This window comes from Anabrus simplex, chromosome 3, assembly GCF_040414725.1.
Source record: "Anabrus simplex isolate iqAnaSimp1 chromosome 3, ASM4041472v1, whole genome shotgun sequence".
Lineage (NCBI taxonomy): Eukaryota > Metazoa > Arthropoda > Insecta > Orthoptera > Tettigoniidae > Anabrus > Anabrus simplex.
Window position 1 is genome coordinate 509,087,151 of NC_090267.1, and position 23,661 is coordinate 509,110,811.

The following is a 23,661-nucleotide window of genomic DNA, read 5'->3' on the forward strand; positions in this document are numbered from 1 at the left end:
AGTTAGAGTCGTGATAATTGGTATTAGAAGATCCTTTACTATTAAGGAAACAAGTATTTTTGCCGGAAAATTCACTTGGGGGGGGGGGGAGTGTAAAAGTGAAAAAAGTGAATTTTTTAAAATCTAAAAACTGAAGGTAATAGACGTGAACATTGGTGTTTGGAATCTCCTTTAAACATAACGAAACACTTCTTCTTTCAGTTTTTCTTGGGGGGGGGGGGGGGTAAATAAACTTAACGGCGGTGGGGTGAAAAAGGAGGTGAGACCAATTGATTTTACTGTTCATAATGAATTTATAAGGACCCTCTGTTGCTCAGGCGGCAGCGCGCCGGCCTCTCACAGCCGGGTTCCGTGGTTCAAATCCCGGTCTCTCCATGTGACATTCGTGCTGGACAAAACGAAGGCGGGACAGGTTTTTCTCCGGATACTCCGGTTTTCCCTGCCATCTTTCATTTCAGCAACACTGTCCAATATAATATCATTTCATTTGTCATTCATTAATCATTCCCCAGAGGAGTGCGACAGGCTTCGGCAGCCGGCACAATTCCTATTGTCGCCGCTAGATGGGGGATTTATTCATTCCATTCCTGACCCTGTCGAATGACTGGAAACAGGCTGTAGATTTTCTATGTACTTATTCTGATCATAAACCGATCATTTTTAATCTTTCCTAGGTTCGTTTTCAAGAGCCATCTTTTCCTTCGGAGAACGTTCTTAGATTACAGTAGATTCTCCTGGCATATAAATAAAAATTTTAAAACATTTGAAATAAACGATAGGAATGAGATTGACCGTCCAATTGTTCACCTCTATAATAAAGTCAATAATGCACGGAAGTATGTCATTCGTATCGCCAGAAATCCCGCACACTTGCCTACGAGCGACAATGGTGCTGGTCACATTCTCAACAATGACAATGGCAGCAGATGTAATTTACCGCCAAGTAGCAGTCTTGCGTCTTGCTGTGGGGTCCAGAACATATTATAATAATAATAATAATAATAATAATAATAATAATAATAATAATAATAATAATAATAATAATAATAATAATAATAATAATCGAAACAGACTTTCAACGTATTAGGTCGTGTTACGTACATGTAGTGCGTGTTGAAGAGATGTTAAGTAAAGAACAAAAATGGCCAGCCGGACACCAGTGGGATCCGAACCCACAACCTCCCGATTTCGCGTCGGTTGCTCTACCAATTGAGCTATGGTGGCCTAGGCCATCTTTGTTCTGTTTGAAAGGATCTGAGCTACAGGTCTGGCACTGCTGCTAGCACACTGTAGAGTGCGTTTAAGTCGCCCGTTGTGGGGCATGTTAATGAATATTTCGATTACAATGCGGTCGTGAAAATTCAATATTCGTTCATCAAATGCTCAACTGTTACCCTATTTGAGGTTAGATTTGATGAAACCAATGCTAATTTAGAGTTACGTCTCAATCAAGCAAGTGCCAGGATAGAGAAACGGTTTGCGGAATCTAATCAAAAGACTGATGATCGATTCACAGAAATTACCTCCCAACTGACTAATGTCGAAGAGATGAGGAAAAACCCATTAAAACTCCAGTAACTAAGTCGTTATGGAAGATTTAAAAGGCGTTAGTCCTTCATTGCAGCGGCTCACAAGGGATATTGAAGTTCTTAAAATTGAATTTCAGGAGTCACATGGTCAGCTTTCCCAGGCGCAGGCTAAGATTGTTTCCGTCCAAGAAAATCTTATAGAGTCATTCAGAAACGACTTTTCCGAAGTATGAAAGGAAATTAGTTTGTTAAAAGCTAAACAGGGCGACTTTGACAAACGATTCACTCAACAAGCCGGAAGTACGAATACGCAAATTACTCGTATTTGTAAAGATGTTAGTGAACTAAAGACGGATCTCAAAAATGATATCAAACAGGTGGAAGAAATCGTCCAACTTCGATTAGGAGATATTAAGACCAATTTGGATGGAAAGATAGACCAGCTGGCGGACAAATTTATCAACTTAGAGTCTCAAGATATATCTAAACCAGTCTGTAGTATGATAGAGGGAGTAGGGGAGACTTCACAGCAGACGACAGTAATCAAAGCCCAGGATGAAAACCTCTTAAATTTTCCGGCAAGAAAAAATATACTGCCAAGGAATTCTTGCTTAATGTAGAGGAATACTTCCAAGAGCATAGGATTAGTGAAGATAGGAAGCTAAGAACTGTTGCCAAGTTATTAGAAGGCAAGGCTCTTTAGTGGTATTCTGTCTTCAAATTTAACATTAAAACCTACTCAGAGTTCAAGGATGCGTTGCTTAAGCTTTTTTTGGAACGCAGAAACACAGCACCTAAGCAAACTTCAACTGTGTTCGAGAAGGTACAACACCTCGATTAATACCTCTCGATATTCAGAATTTCTACTGTGACATTTAAAGAAGATGCAATATTTGGATCCTCCTTTACTTGAGAAGGAACTTATTTAGGTAATTACTTTGCAGTATCCTTCTTATGTCCAAGAGATTTTATTTTTGCTAATATTCTGGGCTTAGACCAATGGTGTACTGCTGAGCCGTGTTGATACTGCTCATGCACAAGCTACACATTCAGTTCAGATCAGCACTCCTGATCAACCGAACCAAAGTCCAGAACGAGCTGAGAGAAGGGAAGAGAGAGACACTCAACCAGCTAGACCTATGCGATTTAGAAGGTACTGAAAACGATCATATCATGTCAGGGCACCATACCAGCCAAAACCTATCTGGCGAAGACAAGGTGAACAGCAAGAAGAGAGTAGATACTCGAATCTAGCCGACCTGAATAAGAGATGGAGAGAGACGCAGGACCACCTCCAACAACTGAAACAGGAAGGCAATCAGCCCGGAGCAACTTCTCTTGAATTCCAAGAACACAATAGGAGAAACAACACCTTTGGTCAAGATTTCAGATTCCACAGGTGCTGTTGTCTAAACAAACTTAAATTTTTCTCAAACAAGACTGCCTGAAAACGAGGAGGCTGGGTCATTCTATGTTGACATAGGGAGCTGATTTCAGGGTGAAATAATTTTAGTGTTGCTCTTATAGAGAGTTTGTGAACGTCTTTAATTTTATATATTGCTCTGATAAATGCTGATGCTCTCTCCCTTATCTGGACTGTATTTAGCTCAGTTATCCCAATGTAATTGAAGGAATTAACTAATACTAGATTTTTATATTTTAGAAGACAGGAAGGTCGCACTAATGCTTTGAAGAGCTAATTCTCGGCAAGGACAGGGCTATAACCTGCCACCTAGCGGAAGGAAGCTCCATCCTCCTATACTACCTGCTTTATGCAAGGCTTTTCGCGAATAGGCTGCGACAAAATAGGCAGGCACAGAGGCATAAAGTCCTTAACGTGTTATTACGAACACGACGACAGCCTACAAATCACTATGGTTCAGTGAAGCTCGTAAATTACATCAGTAATATTAACTATATGAAGGCATAGTTGACCTCTTCATGTCGCAATTTAAAGATTTTTCTGGACGAAGGTATAGAGTTATGCACCGGGCAGCGGGGAAAGCTGACCATGTGACTCCTGAAATTCAATTTTAAAAACTTCAATATCCCTTGTGAGCCGCTGGAATGAGTGAATAACGCCTTTTAAATCTTCCATAACGACTTAGTTACTGGAGTTTTAACGGTTTTCTTGCCTATGCACTCTTGGTTAATAGAGGTCTTACGAACTTGGTTAAGTTAATATCACTAACAGTTTGCTAATATTCTTTGGCTTCACACTGTAACAGAACACTTTCTGAAAGGGAAGAAGTAGCAAGTCCTCGTATTATTCTCGTAAGTTTGAAGGGCTTCCGACAGGTGGAAATAGCATCTTCAACAAAAGTCCTACAGATGCTTCATCAGAGCAACAGAACAAGGGTTTGGGTATCTAAGTCCTCCACTGTCCTGATGCACAATCAGTTCCATTCAGTGGTGTCGAAGCTCTAGGCAGGGAGATGTTGCTGGTGCAAATGTCACACCCCATCTTCTCTTCAGCAACATGAACCAAGTACCCTCAAATTAGGATTTTATTTTGTATTTTTAGATTGATTGGGACATTATCATTTGGGTATTTGAGGTTGTCCGAAATGTCCAAACATGAAGTTCTTATCACAAGCAATCACAAGGAATCCACTATGGCCCACAGTAGTATAATTGGACAGTTCGGCCGCCTCCTCCTCCTCCCGCCGCCTCCTCCGCCTCCTCCTCCGCCGCCGCCTCCGCCTCCGCCGCCGCCCGCGGGAAATTTGAATTTTGGCGCGAGATTTGAATTTGTAAACAAAGCCACGTGCTTTTTGACAGCTGTCATCGACAACAACGCATCGCTAACCTCACTGCTGCCATCTTGACGGGCCTAAACCTCACTAGTGCCAACTTAACCTAACTAGCGCGAGGTAAACAAAGCCACGTGTTTTTTGACAGCCACGTGCTTTTTGACAGACAACAACGCATCGCTAACCTCAGTACTGCCATCTTGACGGGCCTAACCTTAGTGGTACCAACTTAACCTCACTAGCATGAGGTAAACAAAGCCACGTGCTTTTTGACAGCCACGTGCTTTTCGACAGATTTGTAAACAAAGCCACGTGCTTTTTGACAGACAACAACGCATCGCAAACCTCAGTACTGCCATCTTGACGGGCCTAAACCTCAGTAGTGCCAACTTAACCTAACTAGCGCGAGGTAAACAAAGCCACGTGCTTTTTGACAGCCACGTGCTTTTTGACAGATTTGTAAACAAAGCCACGTGCTTTCTGACAGACAACAACGCATCGCTAACCTCAGTACTGCCATCTTGACGGGCCTAAACCTTAGTGGTACCAACTTAACCTCACTAGCATGAGGTAAACAAAGCCACGTGTTTTTTGACAGCCACGTGCTTTTTTGACAGCTGTCATCCGCCATCTTTAAACCACAAAGCACTGTGCTACCCTCTATATCGCAGTAGCCGCAAAATTCGTCACCTGTCATCAGCAGTGCTGCCATCTTGACAGGTCTAAACCTTAGTGCTACCAACTTAACCTAACTAGCGCGAGGTAAACAAAGCCACGTGCAGATGTCATCTGCTATCTTTAATCCAGAGAGCATCGTGCAGCCCTCTTTAGCTACTTACCTTTGAAATGTGGTACGTCACAGCTGTCATCCGCCATCTTGCATCGCAAACCTCAGTGCTGCCCGGTGGCGGCAAATTCCACATGCTCTTGTTTGGAAACAAAGCCACGTGCAGCTGTCATCCGCCATCTTTAATCACCGTGCTGCCCTCTTTAGCTACTTACCTTTGAAATGTGGTACGTCACAGCTGTCATCCGCCATCTTGCATCGCAAACCTCAGTGCTGCACTCTATGTAGTGGCGGTAAATTCCACGTGCTCTTGTTTGGAAACAAAGCCACGTGCAGCTGTCATCCGCCATCTTTAATCCAGAGAGCACCGTGCTGCCCTCTTTAGCTACTTACCTTTGAAATGTGGTACGTCACAGCTGTCATCCGCCATCTTTCATCGCAAACATCAGTGCTGCCCGGTGGCGGCAAATTCCACGTGCTCTTGTTTGGAAACAAACCTATGCGCTTTTTTGTCAGCTATCATCCGCCATCTTTAATCTAGAGAGCACCGTGCTGCCCTCTATGTGGTGGTGGTAAATTCTACACGCTTTACAAACCCATGTGCTTTTCTGACAGCTGTCAACCGCCAGAGAGCACCGTGCTGCCCTCTTTATGCCGGTGGCAAATTCTACATGCTTTTTGACAGCTGTCACCCGCAAGAGAGCACCGTGCTGCCATCTTTAGCTAGATACCTGTGGTAGCGGTAAATTCCACGTGCTCTTGTTTAGTAAACAAAGCTACATGCTTTTTTGACAGCTGTCGTCCGCTATCTTTAATCAATAGAGCACTGTGCTGCGGGTAATTTCATCAGCTGTCATCCGCCATCTTTAATCTACACAACACCATGCTGCTCTCTGTAGTAGCGGGCAATTTGAAAAGTTCTGTTAGCTATCATCCGCCATCTTTAATCAAGAGAGCACCGTGCTGCCATCTATGTGGTGGCGGCAAATTCCACGTGCTCTTGTTTAGTAAACAAAGCCACGTGCAGCTGTTATCCGCCATCTTTGAGCACCGTGCTGCGGGCAATTTCGTCAGCTGTCATCCGCCATCTTTAATCTACAGAACACCGTGCTGCCCTCTGTAGTAGCGGGCAATTTGAAAAGTTCTGTTAGCTATCATCCGCCATCTTCGAGCACCGTGCTGCCCTCTATGTGGTGGCGGCAAATTCCACGTGCTTTACAAACTCACGTGCTTTTTTGACAGCTACCATCCGCCCTGCTCTCTGTAGTAGCGGGTAATTTGAAAAGTTCTGTTAGCTGTCATCCGCCATCTTTGAGCACCGTGCTGCCCGGTGGCGGTAAATTCCACGTGCTTTACAAACTCACGCGCAGCTGTCATCCGCCATCTTACATCGCAAACCTCAGTGCTACACTCTTTAGTTGAAAAATGGTGGCGGATAATTTAAAAAAGAAAAATTCTACAGCGGCCATCTCTCGACGCTAATTGCACAAGATGGTGGCTATACATGACTCCTTAAAGGTGCTTATGCGAGATGAACGCTATACATAGACGCCCTTGGGATGCTTGCGCAAGATGGCGGTTATACATGGCTTCTTATGAGGGATGCTTGCGCGAGATGGTGGTTGCTCTTATGAGGCGGCTTAAGGATCCTTGGCTAGAGCCTCCCTAAGGATGCTTGCGCAAGATGGCGCATGCAAGATGGTGGCTATACATAGCTCCTTATGAGACAGCCAGTACAACATGTGATCAGAACATTGATTGATGTGTTCAGAACACAAAATAAGTAGAATCGAACACTGTACTCGATACAACATGTGATTAAAACATTGTTTGGTGTGTTCAGAACACTAATCGAACGCTGTACAACATGTTAGGGGATACCTTTGTTTAGATTGAAACATAACAAGACTAGAATTGAACACTGCACATTGATTGATGTGTTCAGAACACAAAATAAGTAGAATCGAACACTGTACTCGATACAACATGTGATTAAAACATTGTTTGGTGTGTTCAGAACACTAATCGAACGCTGTACAACATGTTAGGGGATACCTTTGTTTAGATTGAAACATAACAAGACTAGAATTGAACACTACACTCGATGTCGTTACATGTGTTCAGAACAATGATTGATGTGTTCAGATCACTAAACAAGTAGAATCGAACGCTGTACAACATGTTAGGGGATACCTTTGTTTAGATTGAAACATAACAAGACTAGAATCGAACACTGCACTCGATGTCGTTAACCTTAACATGTGATCCGATACAACATGTTAGGGGATACCTTTGTCCTAAGAACCGAACACTGTACAACATGTTAGGGGATACCTTTGTTTAGATTGAAACTAACAAGACTAGAATTGAACACCGCACTCGATGTCGTTACATGTGATCCGATACAACATGTTAGGGGATACCTTTGTTTAGATTGAAACATAGCAAGCCTAGAATCGAACATTGTTTGATGTTTTCAGTACAACTTCAATGATTAACACACACACTGTGCACATATCGCATAGCTATCTCGCCTAGTATGAAAATCAAAAAACACACTGTGCACATATCGCATAGCTAACACTTCAAATGATTTGCTTAGTACGAAAAAAAATCTATACCGCGTAAGTAGTATAATTGGATGGTTCGGCCGCCTCCTCCTCCTCCGGCTCTCGGAAGAGGCCTCCTCCTCAGCCAGTGGCCTCCTCCTCCTCCTCAGCCAGTGGCCTCCCAGTGGCCACCTCCTCCTCCTCCTCAGCCAGTGGCCTCCCAGTGGCCTCCTCCACCTCAGCCAGAGGCCTCTTCCAGTGCTGCCAACTTAACCTAAGTAGCGCGAGATAAACAAAGCCACGTGCTTTTTGACAGACAACAACGCACCGCTAACCTCAGTACTGCCATCTTGACGGGCCTAAACCTCAGTAGTGCCAACTTAACCTCACAAGCGCGAGGTAAACAAAGCCACGTGCTTTTTGACAGCCACGTGCTTTTTGACAGATTTGTAAACAAAGCCACGTGCTTTTTGACAGCTGTCATCGACAACAACGCATCGCAAACCTCAGTACTACCATCTTGACGGGCCTAAACCCCAGTAGTGCTAACTTAACCTAACTAGCATGAGGTAAACAAAGCCACGTGTTTTTTGACAGCCACGTGCTTTTTGACCGATTTGTAAACAAAGCCACGTGCTTTTTGACAGACAACAACGCATCGCAAACCTCAGTACTGCCATCTTGACGGGAATAAACCTTAGTGGTACCAACTTAACCTCACTAGCTCGAGATAAACAAATCCACGTGCTTTTTGACAGCCACGTGCTTTTTTGATAGCTGTCATCTGCCATCTTTGAGCACAGTGCTGCCCTCTTTAGCTACTTACCTTTGAAATGTGGTGGCGGATAATTTGAAAAAATGCTTTTCGACATGCAGCCATCTTTAATCCAGAGAGAACAGTGCTGCCCTCTATGTGGTGGCGGCAAATTCCACGTGCTCTTGTTTGAAAACATACTCACGTGCTTTTTTGACAGCTGTCATCCGCCATCTTTAATCCAGAGAGAACAGTGCTGCCCTCTATGTGGTGGCGGCAAATTCCACGTGCTCTTGTTTGAAAACATACTCACGTGCTTTTTTGACAGCTGTCATCTGCCATCTTTAATCTATAGAGCACAGTGCTGCCCTCTTTAGCTACTTACCTTTGAAATGTGGTGGCGGCAAATTGAAAAATTCCACGTGCTCTTGTTTGAAAACATACTCACGTGCTTTTTCGACAGCTGTCATCCGCCATCTTTAATCCAGAGAGAACAGTGCTGCCCTCTATGTGGTGGCGGCAAATTCCACGTGCTCTTGTTTGAAAACATACTCACGTGCTTTTTTGACAGCTGTCATCTGCCATCTTTAATCTATAGAGCACAGTGCTGCCCTCTATGTGGTGGCGGCAAATTGAAAAATTCCACGTGCTCTTGTTTGAAAACAAAGCTTTTAATCCAGAGAGAACAGTGCTGCCCCGGTGGCGGTAAATTCCACGTTCTCTTGTTAGTTCGTGATTTAAAATCTAAGCTAGCTGTAAATCCCCGATTCTCGACAGATTCTTAATCCGAGTTGTCAGGAAGGGCAACCAAGAGCTTAGATACTGCTAGTTTTGCATCAGGGAGGGCGACTAGTCTTAAAAACAAATTCTTGCGATTTAAAATCTTAGTCAGGAAGGACATCCGGCCGTAAAACAATAGTTCGTGATTTAAAATCTAAGAAGTGCATCTAGCTGTAAATCCCCGATTCCCCGTGTTAGACGTTGTAAAACAGATTCTTAATCTGAGTTGTCAGGAAGGGCAACCGGTCGTAAAACTATGAGGTTAGATACTGCTAGTTTTGCATCAGGAAGGATAACTCAACACATTCATGTGATTTAAACACATTTTTATCCCCAAGAGAATCGAACCCGAGACTACCGGGTGAGAGGCATGCATACTGTAGGCTATAGATTCGTTCTACAGTCCTCGAAGTATCGGCACAGTCATTCTGAGCGAGTTGTGTGGAATGCATGTGTTAGCTGAAATTGTATACGTATCTTCCGCCTCGACCTTGAGCGAGGACACTGATAAGCGGCTTGTAACTCGCGAACGTCTTATTATGTGAGTACTATTCAAGCTCTTAAAACACAGTACTAATTAAGGTTGTAAAATATTCTGAAATAGTCCACCTCTGTAGTGCAGTAGTTAGCTGCTACCCTCGGAGGTCCGAGTTCGATTCCTGGCTCTGCCACGGAATGTGTAGCATTTAGCCTATGTAAGTTCCTAACGTAAACTATCATGATTGTACGGAGAGGTTAAAACACACACAGTGCCTACTCCTATCGAAAGAACCTGCACGGTACCGGCATGTAGGCTTCTCCTGGTGAAGGAGCTTGCACATGGTTTAACGCCTCCTATCAACAGCCGTTACTTAATGCTGGCTTTTTTGCACACCCCGCCTCACACCATACGACCGGCTGCCCTTCCTGACTAGGATTTTAAATCGCAGTATACGTGATAAATTTGTTGTAGCGGGTTTTATAACTAGATATCCCGGTACCGATACATAGCCTACTCCCGACTAGAAGAAGCCTGCACAAGGCTTATTGCCTCCATCCGACAAATGAATCAGCATCAACACTCTTGTACTCAAAAAATCATTTTCGAAGAAGTCTGCACAAGGTTTAACGTCCCCATCAACAGCCCTTACTTAATGCTGGCTTTTTCGCACACCCCGCCTCACATCATACGACCGGCTGCCCTTCCTGACTAGGATTTTAAATCGCAGTATACGTGATAAATTTGTTGTAGCGGGTTTTATAACTAGATATCCCGGTACCGATACATAGCCTACTCCACTGAAGAAGCCTGCACAAGGCTTATTGCCTCCATCCGACAAATGAATCACTGTCAAGTCTTGTACTCAAAAAAATCATTTTCGAAGGAGTCTGCACAAGGTTTAACGTCCCCATCAACAGCCCTTACTTATTGCTAGCTTTTTTGCACACCCCGCCTCACACCATACGACCGGCTGCCCTTCCTGACTAGGATTTTAAATCGCAGTATACGTGATAAATTTGTTGTAGCGGGTTTTATAACTAGATATCCCGGTACCGATACATAGCCTACTCCTGACTAGAAGAAGCCTGCACAAGGCTTATTGCCTCCATCCGACAAATGAATCACTGTCAAGTCTTGTACTCAAAAAATCATTTTCGAAGGAGTCTGCACAAGGTTTAACGTCCCCATCAACAGCCCTTACTTATTGCTAGCTTTTTTGCACACCCCGCCTCACACCATACGACCGGCTGCCCTTCCTGACTAGGATTTTAAATCGCAGTATACGTGATAAATTTGTTGTAGCGGGTTTTATAACTAGATATCCCGGTACCGATACATAGCCTACTCCCGACTAGAAGAAGCCTGCACAAGGCTTATTGCCTCCATCCGACAAATGAATCAGCATCAACACTCTTGTACTCAAAAAAATCATTTTCGAAGGAGTCTGCACAAGGTTTAACGTCCCCATCAACAGCCCTTACTTATTGCTAGCTTTTTTGCACACCCCGCCTCACACCATACGACCGGCTGCCCTTCCTGACTAGGATTTTAAATCGCAGTATACGCGATAAATTTGTTGTAGCGGGTTTTATAACTAGATATCCCAGTACCGACACATAGCCTACTCCTGACTAGAAGAAGCCTGCACAAGGCTTATTGCCTCCATCCGACAAATGAATCACCGTCAAGTCATGTACTCAAAAATCATTTTCGAAGGAGTCTGCACAAGGTTTAACGTCCCCATCAACAGCCCTTACTTATTGCTAGCTTTTACACACACCCCGCCTCACACCATAGTTTTATACGACCGGTTGCCCTTCCTGACTAGGATTTTAAATCGATATCCCGACATAGCCTACTCCTACCGAAGAAGTCAGCTTAACACCTCCATCCAACAAATGAATCACCCTCAAACACTCTTCAATCATTCTCGCTACTTCGGAAGATAGCGGGTTCGAACTGGAAGCCGTAAATGTTAGGCGAGGGACCTGCGTGATCGTCATTGCATTATCTAGCCGGATGCCCTTCCCGACGGTATAAGTTGCCAGGATTTGAATCGCGTACCCTGACTAGAAGAAGCCTGCACATAGCTTAACGCCTCCATCCGACGAATGAATCACCCTCAACACTCTCCAATCATTCTCACTACTTCGGGGGATAGCGGGTTCGAACTAGAAGCCGTAAATGCTAGGCGAGGGGGGGCCTGCGCGATCGTCATTACATGATCTAGCTTTAGCTCAATACCTACAGGTAAGGAATACCGCGTATGTACCCTCGAGAAGTCGAGGATCACACGCTAACTTTCCAAGGATCGAACTCTTAAATTCTGACACCTCGGTATCAACAGGAGGTTTGAATACGTCAGCCTGCAGGTAGGAGCTCTTGTTTGCATTCGTTCCGACTGTACCGCAGTTGTCAGCTCAGCGATTATCATATCCGCTTGGTAACAAGCAGAATATTTAGCCGCAGCAGTCTGCGCGAAGTGCTCACAGTTCTCTGTATGCGTTTATTACGTACACACGCATCTCCCGTCTGCAGTGAATATTATTCTTCAGCTTAAGGTAAGGTAGAACTGTTAATTACCTTTTTTTTTATTTGCAAAGCAACTTCTACGCTAGACATCTACATTCATATATGTTCTTTTCTTTTTAGGTACCGTTCGAAAGTACGCAACAATTTTATTCATCCCAGTAACAGCCTGCAGCACGTGCATTTTTTTAAAGGTATGTTTTCGAACTTTGAGTTGTAAAGATAATTAGGTTAGATGATGTACCCTACACTACATTCATATATGTTTTTTCTTTTTTTAGGTACGACCAGAATATTATCATTCGAGTTTCAGGCTTGAACGCACGCATTTTATACATCCGAGTAACAGTTTGCAGCGCGAAGATTTTAAGGTATGTCTGACCTCTATTCGTTGAAACTTGGTTTCTTCTAAAACATCGTAACTTTAGTCTATTGATAAATAGTTGTTCTCTTTAATCCTCACGCGGGGTGCGTACATAGCTATGTCTGCCCTCAACAGGCTGAAACTTGGTTTCTTCCGTAACTTTAAGCTAATCATAAATAGTTGTTCTCTTTAATCAACATACTATAGACGTGGTATAATTTCAAACACGTACACATAGCTATGTCTGCCCTCAACGGGCTGAAACTTGGTTTCTTCCGAACATCGTAACTTTAGTCTATTGATAAATAGTTGTTCTCTTTAATCTACATACTATAGACGAGGTGCGTACATAGCTATGTCCGTCCTCAACAGGCTTAAACTTGGTTTCTTCCGAACATCGTAACTTTAAGCTAATCATAAATAGTTGTTCTCTTTAATCCTCACGCTATAGACGTGGTATAATTTCAAACACGCACACATAGCTATGTCTGACCTCAACGGGTTGAAACTTGGTTTCTTCCGAACATCGTAACTTTAGTCTATTGACAAATAGTTATTTTCTTTAATCTGCATGTCATAGAAGAGGTTAATCTTATAATTTCAAACACGCACGCATAGCTATGTCTGACCTCAGCAGGCTGAAACTTGGTTTCTTCCGAACATCGTAACTTTAAGCTAATCATAAATAGTTGTTCTCTTTAATCAACATACTATAGACGTGGTATAATTTCAAACACGTACACATAGCTATGTCTGCCCTCAACGGGTTGAAACTTGGTTTCTTCCGAACATCGTAACTTTAGTCTATTGATAAGTAGTTGTTCTCTTTAATCTACATACTATAGATGAGGTGCGTACATAGCTATGTCCATCCTCAACAGGCTTAAACTTGGTTTCTTCCGAACATCGTAACTTTAGTCTATTGATAAATAGTTGTTCTCTTTAATCCTCACGCTATAGACGTGGTATAATTTCAAACACGCACACATAGCTATGTCTGACCTCAACGGGTTGAAACTTGGTTTCTTCCGAACATCGTAACTTTAGTCTATTGACAAATAGTTATTTTCTTTAATCTGCATGTCATAGAAGAGGTTAATCTTATAATTTCAAACACGCACGCATAGCTATATCTGACCTCAGCAGGCTGAAACTTGGTTTCTTCCGAACATCGTAACTTTAAGCTAATCATAAATAGTTGTTCTCTTTAATCAACATACTATAGACGTGGTATAATTTCAAACACGTACACATAGCTATGTCTGCCCTCAACGGGCTGAAACTTGGTTTCTTCCGAACATCGTAACTTTAGTCTATTGATAAATAGTTGTTCTCTTTAATCTACATACTATAGACGAGGTGCGTACATAGCTATGTCCGTCCTCAACAGGCTTAAACTTGGTTTCTTCCGAACATCGTAACTTTAGTCTATTGATAAATAGTTGTTCTCTTTAATCTACATACTATAGACGTAGTATAATTTCAAACACGCACACATAGCTATGTCTGCCCTCAACAGGTTGAAAGTTGGTTTCTTCCGAACATCGTAACTTTAAGCTAATCATAAATAGTTGTTCTCTTTAATCAACATACTATAGACGTGGTATAATTTCAAACACGCACACGTAGCTATGTCTGTCCTCAACAGGTTGAAACTTGGTTTCTTCCGAACATCGTAACTTTAGTCGTTCTCTTCAATCCTCATGCTATAGGCCTAACTCACAGCCATGTCCAACCTCTATAGGTTGAACATCGCAACTTTAGGCTAATCTCTATTGGTTGTTCTCTTTTCAGAACTTGTTGCATACGCTGTTCACCTAAACACTTTATTCGAAGAAAGAGAAGACACTATGTTCCCATGCGAGCTGTGTAAGGCAATGTTCACAAGACGTGACAACCTTGCACGCCATGTAAAAACAAAACATCATCAGCTATCTGCTTGCGACTATAACCCAACTATGTTCCCCTGCGAACAGTGTAAGGCAACGTTCGTAAGACAGGATAACCTCGCACGTCATATAAAAGCAAAACACCCTAGCATAACATCTGCTTTATGTGATGTTTGCGGGCTGTACTTCGCTAATGTAGAGCAATATCAGGCTCACTTAGCAGAGGTACATCAAATATCTACTTGCCCTCAGGTAGTAGTAGGGAAAAAGCGTGCAGCTACTGATGTAGCTGTAGAAAGTACTAGTAGTAAAAAACCTAGGAAAAATGAACTTCAAACTATTCACTGCGAGCACTGTAACACTGATGTACCATCTTCGCATTTTCAGGGACACTTACGGAGTAATGCGCATAAAAATAATGCGTGTAGAAGTGGTAGTAACGCAAACATCGAGGAAATTAATACAGCATTTAAAAGTAGGATTGCTAGTTACCGAATTCGCACCAGTCAAAAGTTTCAGAGCACTTCAAACTTTTTAAATTGCGTTCAACCGGATGTACAACAGCTTCTTGCTAAATCTTTGTCCAATCATAGTTTATTTAAAGTTAATTTTGAACTTTTCGCCTTGTACATTAAAAGCACGGATGAATCCGAAATAACGGACATTAAATCATTTAATACGAAGAATTTTGTCATAAGTGAGTCGACTAATTTTGGTGATGTACTTAGGGATGTCTCTAACATTATTTCAACTAAGAGCGAGGAATTTCAGGAAAAGGAATCAGGGTGGGCTTTAGTTGAGATAATGTATCTAGAAGTTAACATCAATAAGTACAATCCCATGCGAGGTTCATCGTACATCGAGCTGCCGGCATGGATTCAGCGAAAAGAAGCTGTTGTAAACATCCAAAACAATGACGAAGCATGTTTCGCATGGGCGGTGATGTCGGCTTTAAATCCTGCTAAATCGAATGTAGCGTATAGAACATCATCGTATCCACACTATTCAACGCAGCTAAATTTCGATAGTATAGAATTTCCTGTGCAGATAAAGGATATTAAGCGCTTTGAGGAACTAAATAACATTAGTATTAATGTGTATGGTGTAGAGAAAAAGTCTGTAGTAGGTCCTCTGTATTATACATGTCATAAGAAGAGTACTCACGTTAATTTACTCTATATTGAAAACAGTGAGAATAGCCACTTTTGCTGGATTAAAAATCTGAGTAGACTTGTTGGCAGTCAGTTGTCAAACAGGTGTAACAAAAAGTGGCTATGTGATGGATGCTTGCAGTATTTCAGAAATGAAGATCAGTTAACGAAGCATTCCAAGAATGACTGCAATCATGTACGTACAGAGATAGCTACTACAGGCAATAATGTTTTAAAATTTACAAATTTTCACAAGCAGATGTGGGTACCGTTCGTGATTTATGCAGACTTTGAAGCCATCCTCACGCCATGCAACACATGCTCACCTAATCCTGACAACTCTTTCACTAATACTACGCACATGCATGTCCCGTATAGCTTCGCGTATTACATCAAGTGTAGTTACGATAGTACGCTTAACAAGTTAGAGCTGTATCGAGGACATGATGCTGCTAAAGTATTTTTAGAAAGACTTGAAAGTGATGCAGTTCGTCTCGGTCGTATTCTGAATAGTAATATTCCTATGAAGCCACTCACCGACATTCAGTTAAATGATCATGAACGTGCTACAAAGTGTAGCATTTGTGATGGGGAATTTTCCGAAAATGACCCTAAAGTTTTTGATCATGATCATTTAACTGGTTTCTACAGATGTGCCGCTCATTATAGCTGTAATCTTAAGTATAGAGTTCCTAAATTTATCCCTGTAATTTTTCATAACTTATCTGGTTACGACTCTCATTTCATCATTTCACAATTTGGAGCTTCGGATGAAAAAGTAGATATAATCCCTCAGAATAAAGAGCGGTACATTGCGTTTGCAAAGTCTGTAAAAGTAGATGCTGAGCATTCTATAAAACTGAGATTCCTTGACTCGTTTCGCTTTATGGCGAGTAGCCTCGATAAACTTTCTAGTCATTTACAGCCTGAACAATTTACAGAAATTCGACGCGTTTTTCCTGAAGAAACGCAGTTTAATTTACTTCGGCGTAAGGGTGTTTTTTGTTACGAATATCTCGACTGCTTAGACCGCCTCGAAGAACGTGCCTTACCATCGAAACAATCCTTTTACAGCTCGCTGAATTCAGCAGATATTAGTGATGATGACTATTTACATGCACAACATATCTGGGAGCAGTTCCACATTCAAACGCTAGGTGAATACTCCGATTTATATTTAAAGACAGATGTACTTTTGTTAGCTGATGTTTTTGAAAATTTTCGCTGTGTTTGCATGAACACCTACAGCCTTGACCCATGTCAGTATTTTACTGCACCTGGGTTAAGTTGGGACGCGATGTTAAAATACACGCGTGTGAATTTGGAGCTGCTAACGGATATCGATATGGTGCACTTTATAAAAGCATCCATTCGAGGCGGTCTGAGTCAGTGTAGCGGCCGGTATTCGAGTGCTAATAATAAGTACATGCCGAGTTTCGATACCAGTCAGGAATCTCAGTATATCGTTTATCTGGATGCTAATAATCAGTATGGGTGGGCGATGAGTCAGCATCTACCGGTGAGTGGTTTCCGCTGGCTGACGCAGTGCGAAATTGATGCTTTACAGCTACACGCCCTAGGCGATGAAGCTGATAAAGGTTATTTCCTCGAAGTTGACTTACAGTATCCGAAAGAGTTACACACTTCTCATAATGACCTACCGTTCTGCCCTGAAAATATGAAGTCCCCGTACATTGCATCAACGACGAAAATGCTCATTGCTAATTTATGCGATAAATCTAAGTATATCATTCATTACCGAAATTTAAAACAGTGTTTGCAGCATGGTTTGAAGTTATCCAAAATTCATCGCGTACTAGAATTTAATCAGTCACCGTGGCTAAAGCCATATATCGATCTGAACAATAATTTAAGAACGAATGCGGTTAACGAGTTTGAAAAAGATTTCTACAAGCTCATGAATAATAGTGTGTTTGGTAAGACTATGGAGAATGTTGACAAACGCGTTGATGTAAAATTGATTACAAACTGGGATAATATTAAGAAAAGGTATGGTGCTAACTATTTAATAAGTAAACCAAATTTCCACAGCTGCACCATCATACATGAGAATTTAGTTATTATACAGATGAATCGTGTCAAGGTTAAGTATGACAAACCTACCTACGTCGGCTTCACAGTACTTGAATTGGCTAAAACACTCATGTATGAATTCCATTACGATTATATGATGAAGAAGTACGCGCATAATGCGCAATTGCTCTACACAGATACCGATTCGTTTATTTATCAAATCAAAACTGATGACTATTACAATGATATAAAGCCTGACTTGGGTAGGTTTGATACGAGTAACTATCCTGCAGATAATCAATATCATCTACCGCTAGTGAACAAAAAGGTTCTAGGTAAAATGAAAGATGAATGTGCTGGGAATATTATCGATTCATTTGTAGGTACTAAATCCAAGTCATATTGCATAAAACTCTTAAATGAATTACAAATAAAGAGATTGAAGGGGGTTAAAAAGAATGTCGTTCAGAATCAGCTAAGTTTTGAAAACTATAACAATTGCATTAAAAGTAATCCACCTGTTTTGCATAAGCAAATATCTGTCATTAGAAGCAAGAAGCACCAGTTGTACACTCATTTAATTAGTAAGGTAGCCCTTAATAGCGATGATTGTAAACGGTTTGTCATTCCAAATTCTACCAACACGCTAGCCTGGGGGCATAGTAGTATTGATAAGTACTACTTTACATAAACATTATGCTAGAGGTGTGTGTACTTACGTTACGCTGTCTTACATCACAATTCGGGAGAGGAACGCTGGTACGGCAAGTCTAAACTTGTACATTCAAGAATTGCATCGAGAAGTACGCTAGGGTGAAATGATTCGAGATAAAACTTGTACATACAAGATGTAAATAAATAATGTAGAATTGGCATATTCTTTTATTTTAGGTTAGGTATCACCTTCCTCCCGCTCCTTATTTGCAGGATAGAGTTTTTGTTTATTACTCATAGAAGAAAGAAGGTGATGAGCAGTTTCGTGAGTATAGTTCGGTAAGTATCTCGAGAGCAGAATTTTTTTTTTGTCAAAAAAAGCACATAGCTTTGTAAAGCACGTAGAATTTGCCACCACCGGGGCAGCACTGTTCTCTCTGGATTAAAAGCTTTGTTTTCAAACAAGAGCACGTGGAATTTTTCAATTTGCCGCCACCACATAGAGGGCAGCACTGTTCTCAAAGATGGCAGATGACAGCTGTCAAAAAAGCACATAGCTTTGTTTCCACGTGGAATTTGCCGTCACCATATAGAGGGCAGCACTGTTCTCTCTGGATTAAAGATGGTGGATGACAGCTGTCAAAAAAGCACATAGCTTTGTTTCTACATGGAATTTTTCAATTTGCCGCCACCACATAGAGGGCAGCACTGTTCTCAAAGATGGCGGATGACAGCTGTCAAAAAAAAGCATGTGAGTATGTTTCTACGTGGAATTTGCCGTCACCACATAGAGGGCAGCACTGTTCTCAAAGATGGCAGATGACAGCTGTCAAAAAAGCACATGGCTTTGTTTCTACGTGGAATTTTTCAATTTGCCGCCACCACATAGAGGGCAGCACTGTTCTCTCTGGATTAAAGATGGCGGATGACAGCTGTCAAAAAAGCACGTGAGTATGTTTTCAAACAAGAGCACGTGGAATTTTTCAATTTGCCGCCACCACATAGAGGGCAGCACTGTGCTCTATAGATTAAAGATGGCAGATGACAGCTGTCAAAAAAGCACGTGAGTATGTTTTCAAACAAGAGCACGTGGAATTTGCCGCCACCACATAGAGGGCAGCACTGTTCTCTCTGGATTAAAGATGGCGGATGACAGCTGTCGAAAAAGCACGTGAGTATGTTTTCAAACAAGAGCACGTGGAATTTTTCAATTTGCCGCCACCACATTTCAAAGGTAAGTAGCTAAAGAGGGCAGCACTGTGCTCTATAGATTAAAGATGGCAGATGACAGCTGTCAAAAAAGCACGTGAGTATGTTTTCAAACAAGAGCACGTGGAATTTGCCGCCACCACATAGAGGGCAGCACTGTTCTCTCTGGATTAAAGATGGCGGATGACAGCTGTCAAAAAAGCATGTGAGTATGTTTTCAAACAAGAGCACGTGGAATTTGCCGCCACCACATAGAGGGCAGCACTGTTCTCTCTGGATTAAAGATGGCTGCATGTCGAAAAGCATTTTTTCAAATTATCCGCCACCACATTTCAAAGGTAAGTAGCTAAAGAGGGCAGCACTGTGCTCAAAGATGGCAGATGACAGCTATCAAAAAAGCACGTGGCTGTCAAAAAGCACGTGGATTTGTTTATCTCGAGCTAGTGAGGTTAAGTTGGTACCACTAAGGTTTATTCCCGTCAAGATGGCAGTACTGAGGTTTGCGATGCGTTGTTGTCTGTCAAAAAGCACGTGGCTTTGTTTACAAATCGGTCAAAAAGCACGTGGCTGTCAAAAAACACGTGGCTTTGTTTACCTCATGCTAGTTAGGTTAAGTTAGCACTACTGGGGTTTAGGCCCGTCAAGATGGTAGTACTGAGGTTTGCGATGCGTTGTTGTCGATGACAGCTGTCAAAAGCACGTGGCTTTGTTTACAAATCTGTCAAAAAGCACGTGGCTGTCAAAAAGCACGTGGCTTTGTTTACCTCGCGCTTGTGAGGTTAAGTTGGCACTACTGAGGTTTAGGCCCGTCAAGATGGCAGTACTGAGGTTAGCGGTGCGTTGTTGTCTGTCAAAAAGCACGTGGCTTTGTTTATCTCGCGCTAGTTAGGTTAAGTTGGCAGCACTGGAAGAGGCCTCTGGCTGAGGTGGAGGAGGCCACTGGGAGGCCACTGGCTGAGGAGGAGGAGGAGGTGGCCACTGGGAGGCCACTGGCTGAGGAGGAGGAGGAGGCCACTGGCTGAGGAGGAGGCCTCTTCCGAGAGCCGGAGGAGGAGGAGGCGGCCGAACCATCCAATTATACTACTCGCGTAGCTAACTCGTTCATCACACTGCTCAGACGCTTAGTAATTGTGAATACACTCATACGAAAATCAAGAAAGCACACTGCGTAGCCAACTCGCTCGGCTCACTCGCTTAGTAATTACAACACTGATACACACACGGATGGGATCCCTTGATGGGATTTTCCGAAAACAAAAATATACGTGTTTCTTTATTTTTAAAGGAAATTCCAGATACCAATTTTTACGTCTGTAAACTTTTACGTTTTTGAGATATAGATATCGTAATTTGAAGATTTCACCACCACCCCCCTTTTCACCCCCTTAGCGACGGTATATTCAAATATCCTCCCTTAGCGAACACCTACTGTTAATATGAATGTGTCCCCAAAATTTCATTTCTGTATGTCCAGTAGTTTTGGCTCGGCGATGATGAGTCAGTCAGTCAGTCAGTCAGTCAGTCAGTCAGTCAGTCAGTCAGTCAGTCACAGTGCAGTGGACGCCGTTTATCGTAATCACGGATAATGTTATCAACCGCATTATATGGTCACTTTTATGAAGTCCCGTAAGAACAAATACTGAAACATTGAAAATCTTCCGTTTATTGTGATCAACAATTCGGTTTATGTTACCACATTTGTTTTCTAAGATTTTGTTCTTAAGTATGAGAGTAGAGTGCATACAAGGAAAACGCTCCCAACTTATAAACACCCGCTTTCACACTGCGCCTGTCTTGGAGGAAACGAGAAAATGTAATATACAAACGAATGCATGGTGAGCAGAAGGGCGCTGATTCTGTAGCTGCTGAGAGGTGGAGAGAAGAGTGGCCTAAAATTGCTTCTGAATTCCCTCCCGAGTGTGTGTATAATTCTGATCAGACTGCACTGTATTATCGCGCCTTGCCTGAACAGAGTTACTTGTTCAGAGATGAAAGTGCTAAAGCCTGTAAAACCTCCAAGGAACGAGTAACAGTATGTCTGCTAGAAAGAAAAGACTGTTAGCGATTGGGAAAAGTTGCTTTAAAGGCTTCAATAAGTTTCCAGTGGACTATCATTCGAACTCTAATCAATGGATGACTGCCCTATTGGCTACTGAAGTGGGATAATAGGCTGGCCCGTAAAATAATTTAGGTGGTTGACAACTGTGCTGCACACATAGTGAATTGTGAGCTCAAGAACATCAATGTGGTTTTCTTACCGACGAGTACAACTTCATTAATTCAACCATGCGTCATTCACACTATGAAAGCGTATTACCGCCATGAAATGCGCACAAGACCCTTAAAAGAAGTAGAGGACTCACACAGAACTAGTGCCAAAACAACCAGCCTCCTCGATGCCCTGCATCTTCTAGCCATGTCATGGGATAATGTCTCAGCACATACAATAAGGAACTGTTTCCAGCATGGGGGACTTTTAAGAGAGTTACCAGAAGTAGAGGAGAATGTTGAACTGTGTCCATCATGCTTAACGGAAGATGAATTTCAGAAATGGATGAACTTTGTAGATGAGGGAGACAGGAGACGACATGATATGAGAGGTGAAGAAGACGATGTTGCCGAAACTTCCCGAACACCAACGAATGTGACAGGCACTAGATATCTTGTGACGAGGTGTTCAGCGCAGGTCAGTGGACTTCGAAAAACATTATGAATATGAAAGATTATTTAATGGACTTTTGAGAGACAACCAGAAGCAAAAAAAAAAAAAATTAGAGACTATTATACATAGCTGAAAACAGTTAACTGTACTGCAGTGCTGTGTACCTGTATCTGTTTCATTGTAATAAATACAGTAGGTTACCTTTCGGCTACTGTTATCAGCCGGTTAATGTTATCAAATTATCCGCGTCCCACAGTGATTATAATACTGTATACAGATGTTGTCCAAATAAATTAGCTAGTCAGTTTGAGTAATGATTGATGTTGATCGTCGTTTTCAGGGGCCTAACATCTAGGTCATCGTCCACTTACTCAGTTTTACTGCTGACATTTTTAACATGAGTTCGAGACCATTTTCCATTGGCAGATGTCCCCGGCTGGGGCTCTGTTGTGTGGCTGCCGTAAATTCGAGACACTCCCGGCTAGCATTTTCAACGTGATTTTGCACCTTTTTGAACTCCGAAAAACTTACCTATTCGCTTGAATGTGTTTTCTATGTACAGCTCCTTGCTCAGCGTAGTGGCCGTCAGTACGGGTTCGATTCCTGGCCGGATCAGGGATTTGGATATTAAAATAATGGTAAATTCTATTGGCTCGGGAACTGGTTGTTTGGCTGCCTGCAACATCCCTGTAACTCCCAAACCGCACGTAACACTGCCCTATACCACAATAACGTGCAGTTTCCTACATATGGCAGATGCCACTCACCCTCCTCGGAGAGTCTACCTTACAAGCTGCGCACCAGGTTAGCAATAGCCACACAGAATTTATACTCCGCACGGCCTTACTTCTAAATTGAAGTTTCGCAGAACAAATGAGCATCGCCTTTTCTCTGTTGCCAGCGTGCTACACCCGCGAGAACAGCTGATACAATACGACCGCGGTAAACAGCTCTTGTCAAATGTAATACCGTACTCAGAAAAACTAATGAATATGGATTGAAAAGAAATGCACAAAAACTACACTTACTAACAACATCTGGCACTAAAAGAGAATATTTTATTAAGAATGAAAGAGAATGAGGAAATAACAAATCACTCACCGCTAATGGCTGGTACAGGAAGGAGGTTATGCCATACAAAGGGAACACTCTACTGATCTCAGAGTCACTGGAACTGGAACAAACACACTAAATACTGAAGGAAAATGCAAAAGATCGCGAACCATACCGAATACCATACACGCTGAGCAAGATAGGTTAACCACGTGGTGAATGTAAATATTAGAGTTGGCAACTAGGTTTCGAGATCGTGCTCTGCCGATATAAATCGATATGAATGGCAGATTGGGATTGGTTGGATGTCTATGCTTCAGCGCATAACCACCAGACAGAGCCAAAATCTGCCAAAATGTCAATTTAGAAGTAGACTCGTACGGAGTATAATTAATTGAGTTTTCCATTATTTCGAAGCCATGTTGCGACATTTCATGAAAGAAAGACCTTGTATTTCATACTGTGACGTAGTCGTCTTCTTCC

General features: G+C 42.2%; 1 non-coding gene across 1 annotated transcript; it reads right to left on the minus strand.

Annotated features, from left to right (window-relative positions):
• Positions 1 to 1,147: 1,147 nt before the first annotated feature.
• TRNAS-CGA (transfer RNA serine (anticodon CGA)) lies at positions 1,148 to 1,224 on the minus strand. The gene has a single exon. It is a non-coding gene; the product is annotated as a tRNA-Ser (tRNA).
• Between the last annotated feature and the right edge of the window lie 22,437 nt (positions 1,225 to 23,661).